The 14,365-nt window shown below is 51.9% G+C and overlaps 1 pseudogene; it reads left to right on the top strand.

The window, feature by feature from the left end:
* Positions 1 to 2,371: 2,371 nt before the first annotated feature.
* On the top strand, positions 2,372 to 3,867 carry LOC122122845 (annotated as a pseudogene).
* The last annotated feature ends 10,498 nt before the right edge of the window (positions 3,868 to 14,365 follow it).

Genomic DNA, 14,365 nt, shown 5'->3' with positions numbered 1-14,365 from the left:
GGAAGCTGGGGATTTATCAGACTCGCTCCAGCAAGCCTGTCACCCATAAGTTGCCATGGGTCTTGAACTCTGGGCTTGAGCGCTGTCCCTCAGCTCTTCAGCTCAAGGTGAGCGCTCTACCACTTGAACCACAGTGTCACTTCCAGTTTTTTGGTGGTTCCTTGGAGATAAGATTCTCATGTACTTTCTTGCCCAAGGGTGGCTTTGAACCTTGATCCTCAGATCTCAGCCTCCTGAGTAGCTAGTATTACAGGCATGAACCACTGGTGCCTAGCCCATGACTTTAAAAAAATTATTGTTACTATAGAAGGATTATTATGCTAATGTGATGTACAGAGGTATTACAGTTACATGAGTCAGGTAACACATTTTCTGTTTTGTTTGTTTGTTTTTTTTGGTCCAGTCGTGGGGCCTAAACTCTGGGTCTGGGCGCTGTCCCCCAGCTCTTCAGCTCAAGGCTAGCGCTCTACCACTTGAGCCACAGCACCACTTCCGGCTTTTTTCTTTTGGCTTATGTGGTGCTGAGGAGTCGAACCCAGGGCCTCAGTCATGCAAGGCACGTGCTCTACCACTGAGCCACCTTCCCAGCCCAGGTAATACATTTTCTTTTGGACAGTGTCTTCCATTTCCTCACTCTCTCCCAGTCCCTCTCCCCTCCCCCCCTCCACCCACCGAGTTGCGTAGTTCACTTTCCCCAAGGCCCAGTGCGCTTCACTGCTGAACCTTTCCATCCTTTCTTCCATGAGCTCTGTGCCCTCCCCACACCCTCTCGAAGATATACGTGGGAATACACCACACATGAGGAAAAGACAGAATCATCATAATATCAAGACGATTTAACTAAAATAAAAAGAGAGGGCTCTTGTTTCCATGTGTCAGTTTGTTTCCGTGTTTGTATGTTATTTGTGTGTTATTTTATATAAATATGGAGAGGCACTTAGGCATTGTGCCTTTGTGATTCTCTTCTAAGACTATTCACTTTTGGTCTCACTGTATGCAACATCTAGAATCCTGTGTAAATTGTCATATCCCAGTGTATTTTAGATCTAACTTCTGTATATCAGAGAGAACTTGTGCCTTGTCTCTCTGAGCTTGGCTTACCTCACTTAACATGATATATTCTAGTTCCATGCATTTCCCTACAAATGATATTATTTTATTCTTTATTCTTTCTAATGGCTGTGTAAAATTCCACTAGGTACCACATTTGTTGGATCCAGTCATCTACTGTGGGGCATCTGGGCTGTTCGTATGGCTTGGCTGTTGTGAATAGCGCAGCAATGAACATGGCTGTGCAGGTGACTTTATCCTATCCTGGCTCATGATGTTCAGGGTAGATGCCTAGGAGTGGTATATCTGGGTCATAGGGAAGTTCTATGTTTCATTTTTTTTGTTTGTTTGTTTTTGCCAGTCCTAGGGCTTGAACTGGGTACTGTCCCTGAGCTTCATTTGCTCAAGGCTAGCACTTGAGCCACAGCTCCACTTCCAGCTTTTCCCGTTTAAGTGGTACTGAGGAATCAAACCCAGGGCTTCATATATGCTAGGCAAGCACTCTACCATTAGGTCACATTCCCAGCCTACGTTTAGTTTTCTGTTGTCCAGAGTGGTTGTATTAGTTTAAATTCCCACCGGCAGTGCAGTAGGGTTCCTTTTCCCCCACATCCCTGCCAACATTTGTTGTTCAAATTCACAATATTGGCCAATCAAACTGGAGTGAGAGGGCTGGGAAGGTGGCTCAGTGGTAGTGCTAGCCTTGAGCTGAAGAGCTAAGGAACAGCGCCCAGGCCCAGAGTTCAGGCCCCATGACCGGACCCCCCAAAAAAAACTGGGGTGAGATGGTATCTCAGAGTTGTTTTAATTTGCATTTCCTTTATGACCAGGGATGATGAGCATTTCCTCATGTGCTTCTTTGACATTCTTACCATCTCTTCTGAGAAGCCTCTCCTTAGATGTCTTGCCCATTTAGTGATAGATCTATTAGGTTTGAGAGGGGCTAGTTTCTTGAGCTTCTTGTATATATTGGATTTTAGACCTTTGTCTGCTTTGTTGCTGGTAAAGATCTTCTCCCAAGCCAGACACTGGTGGCTCATTCCAGCAATCCTAGCTACTCAGGGCTAAAATCTGAGGATTGTGGTTTGAAGCCAGTAGGGGAGGATCAGGGGACAGAAAGGTCCTTCTGAGGGGCTGGGAAGGGGGCTCAGTGTAGAGCGCTTTCCTTGCATGTATGAGGCCCTGGTTTGATTCCTCAGCACCCCATAAGCAGAAAAAAACAGGAAGTGGTGCCATGGCTCAAGTGGTAGAGTGCTAGCCTTGAGCTGAAGAGCTGAGGGACAGCGCCCAGGCCCAGAGTTCAAGCCCCACAACTGACAAAAACAAAAAAACAACCCGGAATGCTGACGAGATGGCTGAATTACGCATTCCGCTTCAAAGCAAGAAGGCTGGGACAGTGATTGGGAAAAAAGGCAAGAAGGTGAAGGCTCTCCGTGCAGACTACAATGCCAGTGTTTCAGTCCCAGACAGCAGTGGCCCGCGTGCGCATACGGAGCATTGGTGCTGATACTGAAACAATTGGAGAGAGTCCGAGGAAAGTCATCCCTACCCCAGAAGTGGGCCTGCGGCTGCCACTGCCCCTGCAACCAGCCAGCTCCCGCTCGAAGCTGAAGCTGTGGAATGCTTAGAGGAAGGGACTTTGACTGGGAGGTGCGACTGTTGCTTCATCAGCTTTTGGCAGGGAGGAATTATTGAGGTCAAAGGTGCTAAAATCAAAGAATTCCAAGAGACTACTCAGACAGCAATCAAGCTTTTCCAAGAATGCTGTCATCCTGCTGACGGCACTGTTGTTCTTATTGGAGGAGAGCCTGCTAGAGTGGTAGAGGGCATAAACATCATCCTTGATCTTTTTTTTTTTGGTGGGTCGTGGGGCCTGAACTCTGGGCCTGGGCGCTGTCCCTCAGCTCTTCAGCTGTAGACGAGCACTCTACCACTTGAGCCTCAGCCCCACTTCCAGCTTTTTCTGCTTATGTGGTCCTGAGGAATCAAACCAAAGGCCTCATGCATGCAAGGCAAGCGCTCAACCACTGAGCCCCTTCCCAGCCCCCATCCTTGATCTTTGATGAGTCTCCCATTAAAGGACGTGCACGGCCTTATGATCCCAACTTCTATGATTATGGCGGTTTTACGATGATGTTTGATGGTCATCGTGGACATCCTGTGGGATTTCCCATATAAGGAAGAGGGTGGGGGTGGTCATCCCATGCTTCCTTCTAGAAGAGATGATGGTGATATGAATCCTTGTCATGCACCTCCTCCTCTACTTGCTGGTCAAGGTGGCCAGGGCAGTAGCAAAGCTTGGAATCTTCCTCTTCCTCCACCACCTCCGTGTAGAGGAGGAGATCTAATGGCCTGTGACAGAAGAGGAAGACCTGGAGACCGCTATGATGGCATGGTTGGTTTTACAATGACACTCGGGACTCTGCGATGCATACATGGAGCCCATCAGAATGGCAGATGGTTTACGAACCACCGGGTGGCTCTGGGTCTGATTATTCCCATGCAGGTGGTCCTGGCTCATAGGGTGGTCTTGGTGGATCTATTATTACTACACAAGTAACTGTTCGCAAAGATTTGGCTGGATCTATTATTGGCAAAAGTGGTCAAAGAATTAAACAAATCCGTCATGAGTTGGGAGTTTCGATCAAAACTGATGAGCCTTTAGAAGGATCCGAATATCAGATCATTACCATTACAGGACCATAGGACCAGGCTCAGAATGCCCGGTATTTACTGCAGAACAGTGTGAAGCAGTATGCAGATGTTGAAGGAGTCTAATGCAAGATTTTTTTTTTCCTTTTTATAGACTGAATCAGTATTCTGGAAAGTTTTTCCTTTTTTTGTCAGTCTAGGAGCCTGAACTCTGGGCTTGGGCGCTGTCCCTCAGCTCTTCACCTCAAGGCTAGCGCTCGAGCCACAGCTCCACTTCCGGCTTTTTCTGCTTATGTGGTAGTGAGGAATCGAATCCAGGGCCTTAGGCATGCAAGGCAAGCACTCGGGCTGGGAAGGTGGCTCAGTGGTAGAGTGCTTGCCTTGCAGGAAAGAGGCCCTGGGTTCAATTCCTAAGTACCACATAAGCAGAAAAAGCAGGAAGTGGCGCTGTAGCTCAAGTGGTAGAGCGCTAGCCTTGAGCTGAAGAGCTGAGGGACAGCGCCCAGGCCCAGAGTTCAAGCCCCACAACTGACAAAAAAAGAACAACAACAAAAGGCAAGTTCTCTTATGGAAAGTTTTTCTAAGACTACTGAAAAACAAGGAGTCCTGCATCTTTTTTTTTTTTCTAATCTGCTTCTGTTTAGAAAGCCAACATTCCTCTTTTTCATAGGTGTTCTGCATTTGAGATGTAGTGAAATCTTTGCTGTTCACCAGATCTAATGTTTTAATTCCTTACAAACAGGGTTGGGGGCGGGGAGGGCGTGTAGAAACTAACATTGAAATTTTGAAACAGCAGCAGAGTGAGTGGATTTTATTTTTTTACATTGTTGGTGGTTTAAAAAAATTCCCCCTAGGGCTGGGAGGTGGCTCAGTGGTAGAGTGCTTGCCTTGCATGCATGAGGCCCTGGGTTCGATTCCTCAGCACCACATAAGCAAAAAGAAAAAAGCCGGAAGTGGTGCTGTGGCTCAAGTGGTAGAGTGCTAGCCTTGAGCTGAAGAGCTGAGGGACAGCGCCCAGGCCCAGAGTTCAAGTCCCACGACCAACAAAATAAATAAATTAATTAATAATAAAATAAATTTAGTGAGCCTAGCTATGGTGGTCATTTTTTTTTTTTTTGTCGGTCATGGGGTTTGAACTCTGGGCTTAGGCACTGTCCTTGTGCTCTTCAGCTCAAGGCGAGCGCTCTACCGCTTGAGCCACAGCACCACCTCCGGTTTTCTAGCGGTTTACTGGAGATGAGAGTCTCACGAACTTTCCTGCCTGGGCTGGCTTTGAACCGCGATCCTCAGATCTCAGTCTCCTGAGTAGCTAAGATGACAGGCGTGAGCCACCGGAGTCCGGCTGGTGGTCATTTTTTAAAGGTAGTTTTCAAATGGTGGCTGCATTTTCTTTTCTTTTTTTTTATTGTGAAAATACAGTACAGAGGGGTTACAATTACATGGGCAAGATAACGAGTACTCTTTTTTTTATCAAGCATTGTTGCCTCTTCCTTTGTTTCCCCTTCCCATCCCTGTCCCCCCCCCCCCCCCCCAGGTTGGCCGCATTTTCTAACCCACTTCTAAACACTAAGTTTGAGTTTTTCAGCTCTTCTGTTAAATATAAATGTACCTCTTGGCTATAAACCAGAAGGATTGGCAACAAGCTTTATTACTCAAATTAACATTTAGTTGTGGAAGTGGTTGATGGCTGAATAAAATCTGGTTATTTTTATTACGTAATTTCTCACATATAGGGGCTGGGAAGGTGGCTCAGTGGTAGAGCGCTTGCCTTGCATGCATGAGGCCCTGGGTTCGATTCCTCAGCACCACATAAGCAAAAAGAAAAAAAGCCGGAAGTGGCGCTGTGGCTCAAGTGGTAGAGCACTAGCCTTGAGCTGAAGAGCTGAGGGACAGCACCCAGGCCCAGAGTTCAGGCCCCACGACCGGACCCAAAAAAAAAAAAAAAAAAATTCTTACATATAGACTTAAACTGTCAACCCTAGTAGTGTCTATTAAACTTTATAAAAATATATATACATACATATATTTCCATTGTATGCAATTTTTTAAAATGTACCATTTTTCAACTGTATGTTTGATTATGTTGGAAATGTTTGTGAGCAGTTCAAAAATGAAAAAAAAAAAGTTCCTGTGGATGTTTTATGTGGTATCTTGGCATTTGTATTGATAGTTCAAAATTTACTTCCAAATAAAAATCCCATAATGCTAGGGGGGAAAAAAAAAGATCTTTTATGTCTTTGGTTCGGTTTATGCCTAGGTATTTTTTTCAGGCTATTGCAAATGGAGCTGTCATGATTTACCTTTCTGCTTGTACATTGTTGGCATACAGAAAGGCTACTGACTTTTATGGCTTAATTTTGTATTTTGCTACTTTGCCAAAGTGGTTGCTTAGCTCTAGAAGCTTTGGGATGGAGTCTTTCGGGTGAGTTAGGTATAAGTTCATGTCATCTGCAAACAGGGAGAATTTGACTTCTTCTTTCCCTATGTGAATCCCTTTTATGTCCCTTTCTTGCCTTATTGCTTTGGCTAAGAATTCCAGAATTATATTGAAGAGGAATGGAGATAGTGGGCATCCTTGCCTCTTCCTGATTTTAGGGGAAATGGCTTTAGTTTTTCACCCTTCAGTATGATGTTGGCTGTTGGTCTGGCACATATAACCTTTATTATTTTAAGGGATGTGATCAGGTGCTGGTGGCTCATGTCTGTCATCCCTGCTACTCAGGAGGCTGAGATCTGAGGATCGCAGTTCAAAGCCAGCCCAGGCAGGAAAGACCGTGAGACTCTTATCTCCAATGAACCAACAGAAAACCAGAAGTGGCGCTGTGGCTGAAGAGCTCAGGGACAGTGTCCATGCCCAGAGTTCAAGCCCTATGACTGGCAAAATAAAAAAAGGAATGTGCCTTCATTTCCTAGTTTCTCCAAAGCTTTTAACATGAATGGATGTTGTATTCTGTTGAAGGCTTTTTCTTCATCTACTGAAATGATTATGCAGTTCTTGATCTTGGCTCTGTTGATGTGGTGAATTAATTTATTGATCTGTGTATGTTAAACCAGCCTTGAGTCAGAAGCCTACTTGGTCATAATGTACCACTTTTTAAAATAATTTGCTTCTGGATTCTGTTGGCTAGTATTTTATTACGGAGCTTTGCATCTGTGTTCATCAGAGACGTTGGTCTGTAGTTCTCTTTTTCTTTCTGTGGGATCCCTCCCTGGTTTGGGGATGAGTGTGACATTGGCTTCATAGGGTGAGTTTGGAATTGCCCCTTCTGTTTCTATTTCATGGAAAAGCTCCAGGAGTACTTGTGTTAGTTCATCTTTAAAAGTCTCATAGAGCCGGGCGCCGGTGGCTCACGCCTGGAATCCTAGCTACTCAGGAGGCTGAGATTTGAGGATCCTGGTTCAAAGCCAGCCCAGACAGGAAAGTCCATGAAATCTTATCTCCAGTAAACCACCAGAAAACCAGAAGTGGCACTGTAGCTCAAGTGGTAGAGCGCTAGCCTTGAGCTGAAGAACTGAGGGACAGCGCCCAGGCCAAGAGTTCAAGCCCCAGGACCGACAAAAAAAAAAAAAAAAAAGTCTTATAGAGTTCAGTAGTGAATCCATCTGGGCCTGGGCTTTCCCTTGTTGGAAGACTTCTGATAACTCCCTCAATCTCACTGTGTGTTACTGGCCTGTTTAAGTGGTTTATATCTACTTGGTTCAGCTTAGGCAGTTTCTATCTCTCTAGAAATTTGTCCATTTATACTAAGTTGTCCCTTTTTTTCCCCCAGTCCTGTAACATTGAACTCAGGGCCTGGGCACTGTCCTTGAGCTTCTTTTGCTCAAAGCTAGCACTCTACCACTTGAGCCACAGCGCCACTTGCGGCTTTCTCTGTGTATGTGGTACTGAGGAATCAAACCCAGGGCCTCATGCAAGTACTCTACCACTAAGCCAAGCCATATTCCCAGCCCCAGTTTTCCTTCTTTTTTGGGTATAGATTTTCAAAGTAGTCCTTCATAATCATTTGGATTTCTTTTCTTTCTTTTTTTGTCAGTCATGGGGCCTGAACTCTGCCCCTGGGCGCTGTCCCTCAGTTCTTCAGCTCAAGGCTAGTGCTCTACCACTTGAACCACAGCGCCACTTCCAGCTTTTTTTCTTGGCGAGACTCTTTATATCCAACAAACTACTCAGAAAAAGCCGGAAGTGGCACTGTGGCAGTAGTGGTAGAGCACTAGCTTGGAGCACAGAGAGGCTCGGGGACAGCGCCCAGGCCAATAAAAAAATAGCGTATGGACTCTCCTGTCCAGGCTGGCTTTGAACCACCATGCCCAGGTCTCAGCCTCCTGAGGAGCCAGGCACGAGCCCCTGGAGCCTGGGCCAGACGGCAGCGCTCCAGAACCTGCCGGGAGCTCCCTGCGGCACGGCTTCCAGCTCACAGCTGCCCTGCCCCGTCACCCACAGCACTGAGTTGCCTGGAATACCACCCGGGCCAAGCTGCCTCTGTCTGCACCCCCATATCGTCACCCCCTCATCTTCTGGCTCATCCCCCTCCCCCGTCTTTCAGGACTCCCTGTCTTTCCGGGAGCACCCCAACCACTGCCATGAGGTTTCCCTGTCCACTAAGCCCCCTCAACGCCTTTCTTGCTTGGGTATCTCCTGTGGGGGGCAGGGGAGACGGGGCGGGGGCGGGGGCGGGGGGGGGGAGGGAGGGAGAGGGCTTGGGCACTCTACCACTTGAGCCACACTCACATTTCTAGCTTTTGGCTGGTTCACTGGAGAGTCTCACAGACTTTCCGGCCCTGGTGAGCTTCGAACCCCGATCTTCATATTCCAGCCTCCTGAATAGCTAGGATTACAGGTGTCAGCCACCAGCATCTGGCCCGGCCATTTTATAGTTTGTGACCCCAGGGATTCAAGCCTGGGTTGGGACTGAGGTCCTGCGGGTCAGAGCCTCCGTCCCCACCTCTGGGACTTACCTCCCCGGCAAAGGGAGTGTGCACGGAGAGCAGCTCTGCCATGGAAACAGCCGCTGCTTAACCCCATTTCCAGGCGCCCCAGAGGGGCCGAGTTTTGTCCCTCATCCTGGGCTGGGCCCGAAGGCCTGACATTTCCTGACAGACGGGCTGAGACTGGAGCCAGAAGGAGAGAGGTCTCAAAGCCTCGGGCTCTTCCCCTCTACCCCCAGCCCTCTGGCCAGCTGGATGGTTGGGGGTGGCGCTGTCCTTGGGGGGTCCCCACACACCTGCACCGGGAGCTGAGATCTCTGGAGTGCCGAGAGCAACAGCTGTCAGCAGGCCGGGAGTGGGGTGTGGGCTGGGGCAGGAGCAGCCAGGCCCAGGGGCTGACAGGATTTTTCCACGCCAACCCCCACCTCTGTTGGGGCCTCCCACAGCCCGCAGAGGCCCACCTCAGTCCCCAGGGCAGAGGGAGGCTCCGGGGCTAGGCCGCAGGGCCAGTGCTCCTCCTGCAGTCTGTTGCTCCACTGTGGGCCGAATCTAGATCCTGAGCTGAGGCTTGATCTCTGATCCTGCACTGAGCCCCGATCCTCAGCTGAGTTCTGATCTGCACTGAGCCCCGATCCTCGGCTGATTTCTGATCTGGACTGAGCCCCGATCCTCGGCTGATTTCTGATCTGGACTGAGCCCCAATCCTTGGTTGAGTTCCGATTCTGAACTGAATCCTGGTCCTGATTCTTCGTTGAGTTCTAATCTGGACTGAACGCGATCCCTGACTGGGCCCCGATTCCTGGTGAGCCCTGATCTTTGGCTGAGTCCCTAATCCCAGGCTGACCTCTGATCATGGACTGAGCCCTACGGGGCTGATCGCTGGAGCTAATCTTTTCCTGAGCTTTTGACCAGGTAGAGCCCAATCTTTGGCCAAATGCTGACCCTAGGCTAGAATTTCACCCTACACCAAGCCTCATCCTCAGCTGAGCTTTGATCCTGGACTGAGTCCCAATCATTGGGGAGTCCCAGAACCTAAGATGTACCTTAATCTTAAATTGATCTCTGGCTCTAGTTAGCAGAGTCACCAAACCCTGACCTGAGTGCACCTCCATCCTAAGCTAAGATCCAATCTTAGCTGAGCTCCAATTCTAGATTTTATATGTGTGTGCCAGTCCTGGAGCTTAAACTCAGGGGCTGGGTGCTGTTCCTTAGCTTTTTTGTCTAGGCTGGCACTCTGCCACTTGAGCCACAGCTCCGCTTTTGGCTTTCTGGTGGTTAAATGGAGATAAGGGTCTCAGACTTTCCTGCCTGGGGCTGGCTTTGAACCACAATCCTCAGATCTCAGTCCCTTGCATAGTTGGGATTACAGGTGTGAACCACCAACACCCAGCTCCAATTCTTGCTTAATGCCATCTGCAGAGAGGAGGCAACTGGTAGGTGGGCTCCATGGGGCAGACAGGGCCCTGTGCAGCTCTGTCCACACCGTGTGCACACGGACCCCTGTGGGTGATCGCTGTGACTCCGTGGGGACCAGGCAGGAATCTCATGCTCCTCTGATGGGGCAGAAAACAGAGATTGGGGCCAGCAATCCCCATCCGGACCCCAATCACCCTTGGGGCTCCTGTGGGTCTAGACGCTGATGCTGCCCAGCCACTCCAGGCGGCCTGGGCCTGGGTCACGCTGCCCTCTCCCTGGGGGAGGGGGGCATGCACCCCGCCACCCCTCCCTGCAGAAGCTGCCACGCCGTCCACCACCTGCTCTGGGGCCAGATGCCATTCTGGCCTTCCTCATAGCCCTACTGTTTGTCCACCCTAGGCCACACAGCTGGGAAGTGGGGGTGCCACGTCCAGGGCTGCGAGGGGAACAGGTGCGTAGGAGGGGGAAGACGCGGAGCCGACGTGAGCACTGGGAGCCGGGGCAGCGTCCAGCCGGGGGGCACGGCCCCGGGCGGCTGCCGCATGGCGCGGTGGGGAGGGCAGGAAAAGTTATAGGTAACTGGGGATGAGGAAATAAGTTCTTTTCCGCTAACAAAAAGCCGACATCATCCTGGTAGCTCTTGAGCTAACATCCCTGAGTAAACGAGCCGCTCTCTTATCTCCGTTTGGGAGAAGGGTCAGACACCGGCCGGGCGGCCGGCCTCCCCTGCCTACCTCTGCCCGCGGCCCCTGCCCCTCAGGCGTCCCTGGAATGGCGTCTTTGCACATGGCCAAGGGTGCCTTCGGCCTTGCTTAAGAGATCCGTGGTCCCCAACAGAGGGGCAGGGTGGGGTGGGTACCGGGACTTGATCCTGGGCCATCTGTGGCCAGCCAATGTCCCCTGGGAGACAGCTGGTGTCACCAGAGGAACCCCCACCCCACGCCAGAGCGATGTGTCCAGCACGTGGTGTGCCCCCCGGCCCTCTCTGAGCCACATTTGTCAGGCGAGGATACCTGGGCTGGGCCCAGAGTTTAGACTGGGGAACCCCTGGGACACCCCCACGTCCCCCTCTGGGCGAAGTGAGGCCACCTTTTGGAAAGAGGCAAAAGCAACTGTGCCACCTGGTTGCATGCTTGTCTGTCTATCTGTCAGTCTGTCTCTCTCCCTCTCTCTGTTAGTTGTGGGGCTTGAACTTGGCCTGGGCGCTGTCCCTCAGCTCTTCAGCTCAACGTAAGCCCTCTACTGCTTGAGCCACAGTGCCACTTCCGGTTTTCTGGTGGTTTATTGGAGATAAGGGTCTCACGGATGTTCCTACCCGGGCTGGCTTTGAACCTGGATCCTCAGTGCTCAGCCTCCTGAGTAGCTAGGATGACAGGCGTGAGCCACAGCCCTGGGCCGGTGCCCCTGTTCTTACAGGACCCTTCCTCCCACCCCCTGCCTCCCCCCCCGAGCTGGGCTGGGTGGGTGATGGAGTGTGGGATGGAATTCTAAACCGCTGGAAATTTCATCCCTGGAGGCTGCGGGCTGGCAGCCAAGGGGGTGCGGGGTCGGGCAGGGGCCTGAGCGGGGCGGGAAGCAGTCCCCGCAGGAGCCGAGGTGGGTGAGAAGCCGTGGGGGTGAGTGGTGCTGGGGTGCAGGGGACGGCACCCTTTTCTTGCTGTCCTCGGCGGGGGACCCTGGACACTGAGCGGCCCAAAGAGGAGACAGAAGGCAAAGGAGACAAAGACGCCACATCGCAATGACCTTGGGCGTGCGAGGGGCAGAGCGCATCCGCTCCCCACTCCCACCAGCCTGGGCCTGCCCCACGGAGCCCCGCCCGCTGCCCCTGCTCCCCTCCCCCTCCGCGTGCAGCCAGGTGTGGGGCGCGGGGCCCAGGTGTGCCGTGTGGGCGGCAAGCGTGATGGGCGCACGGAGCGTGGCTCAGGCCCGGGGTTCACCGGAGGGCATGGCGGAGGAGCTGCAGCCCCCCACTTCCTCGTCTTCCCACCCAGGCCCGGTGAAGGGCAGTAGAATTCACAGCTATTGCTCCCCACCCCCCAGCGGTCTTCCTTCCAGAGAGCAACACATTTCCCTAGCCTAGAATGTTCTGGAATGTTCCCCAGAAGTCGTCCATGGCAGCCTAAATCCACCTGCAGATCCCCTAAGAGAATCTGCCCGGGCGGACCTCAGAGCGCTGGGTCCTGACGCTTTGTGCAGCCAGGCTGAGCCCCGAGGAAGATGGAGCCCCAGCCAGACCCGCATGGCTCAGGCGGCCGCGCTGGCCTGCGACCCCCATGACCCTTCTGCGACCAGAAACCCCTCGCCCAGGCCTGAGCCCCTGGAGCTCTCGGGACCTCACTTTCCGCTCCTGTAATGCACAGAAGCATCTATTCCCCCCAGCTCAGCAGGATGGCCTGGGGGGCCCCCTCCAATGCAGGGGGGGCCAAGGTGACAGAAACCTGGCACCCCGCCCCCCTCCACCTGTCCTCACCCCGGGCCCGGCCCCCGCAGGTTCACAGGGCTTCGGTTTCAGCCCGGGGTGGGTGAAAGGGCGGAGGCCGGACACGCTTCATTTTCCAGTTTCTGGAAATAAAGGCTGTGGGGCATCTTTTGTCGGGTTGGGGGGAGCAGAGTCCATTGCAAAACAGGGGGTGAAGAAACAATGGCGCGCAGGTGCGGGGCGGGGGAGAGGAGCCGGGAACAAAGGGGCCTCTCTCCCCTGCCGAGGAGGAGGAGGGCGGGGGCGGGAGCGGCTGGGGGCGCCGGGCGCCTCTCACAGCGGGACACCTGGCTAAGATGCCGAGGCTGAGGGGGACTGGCTGGGGGGGACTTTTTTTGGGCTTTCTGAGACATCTGTACATCCTTCTAGCAGCAAATAGAGAAGAAAGAAGAGAAAAGAAAGAGAAAAGGGGGAGAGGGAGAGAGAGAGGGAGAGCGCGAGCGCGTGCCAGTAGCCTGGGCGCGTGGCCCAGCCAGCAGGAAGCAAGCGTGTGGAGAAGCCACGTGTGATCTGTCCCCACCCGCCCCGGGTCTACCAGTAGCATTCTCTAGAGAGTGGCAATTTCCCCTACTGAGATGCTCAGAATATTCCGGAAGCCCTCATTGACAAGCAGCAGCCACCTGCAGCCACTCAGTCTCCCCCGCCCAGCTGCAGCCCCGCTGTGAACGGTGACAAGAAGACAAGGATGTCACTCAGTGACCAGGAGAGAGGCAGACTCGAGGGTTCCCAGCCTCACACCGTCCTCAAAGCCTCCATGGACCTCAGAGTCAACATCACACAGCCTGGGTCTCTCTGTATAGAAAGCCTCATGGCTCATGCCCCAGGACCTTTGCGTATGCTACCCGCAACCCTCCTCTCTCTATACCTGTGCATAGTCCCTCAGCCATCTCCCTCTGACATCTGGTTTTAAAGTCTACCCCCCCCCATATGACCTTTGCCTCCTGACTCCACTCCTCTGTGGGGACCACCTTCATCCAGTAAGACCACACATACGTGCTATGTGGCGATTTTCCCTACCAAAAGGTCTGCCCTGTGAGGATCTTGGTCTCTTTTTGGTTCCGTGTTCAACGTCAACCATCTGAAGTATTTCTTGACAGATAGTGGAGCTCAGTACCCACATCTAGGATGACTAAGTAAACAAGCAAACCAACCAAAGAATAAATAAACAGTACAAAGGCTTCATGAAAACCCTCAGCCTGGTGCAGTGGCTCACTAAGCTACTGAGGAAGCTATGAGGATCATGGTTCAAATCCAGCTTGGGCAGGAAAGTCCGTGAGACTCTTTAGCTCCAAATAACCACCCAAAAAGCCAGAAGTGGAGCTGTGCGGCTCAAGCAGTAAAGCGCTAGTCCTGAGTGAAAAAGCTCAAGGGTAGCACCCAAGCTCTGAGTTCAAGTCCCAGGATAGACACAGAAAAGAAAAACAGAAAAATCCCAGCTGGTGGCTCACGCCTAACATCCTCACTACTCAGGAGGCTGAGATCTGAGGATCACGGTTCAAAGCCAGCCCAGGCAGGCAGGAAAATCCGTGAGACTCTTATCTCCAATAAACCACCAGAAAACTGGAAGTGGTACTGTGGCTCAAGTGGTAGAGCGCCAGCCTTGAGCTGAAGAGTTGAGGGACAACACCCAGGCCCAGAGTTCAGGCCCCACGACCCACAAAAAAGAAAAGAAAAGAAAAATGCCACTTGCTCCCTGCCTTGACTGTATCTCCAAGTTCGGGATCCTTGCAGGTCTCCGGTGCAGTGTGCATGAAGTAGGTGCTCAGGAAACATGTCAGAAGGGAAGATTCACAAGGACCACACAGGGCCCCGTGCAGTGATCGCAGGCAGGGGTCAGCGCTG

This window comes from Dipodomys spectabilis, unplaced genomic scaffold (assembly GCF_019054845.1).
Source record: "Dipodomys spectabilis isolate Male_0828 unplaced genomic scaffold, ASM1905484v1 ptg000215l, whole genome shotgun sequence".
Lineage (NCBI taxonomy): Eukaryota > Metazoa > Chordata > Mammalia > Rodentia > Heteromyidae > Dipodomys > Dipodomys spectabilis.
The sequence above is the reverse complement of the archived record's forward strand: the minus strand, read 5'-3'. Positions and strand labels throughout refer to the sequence as shown.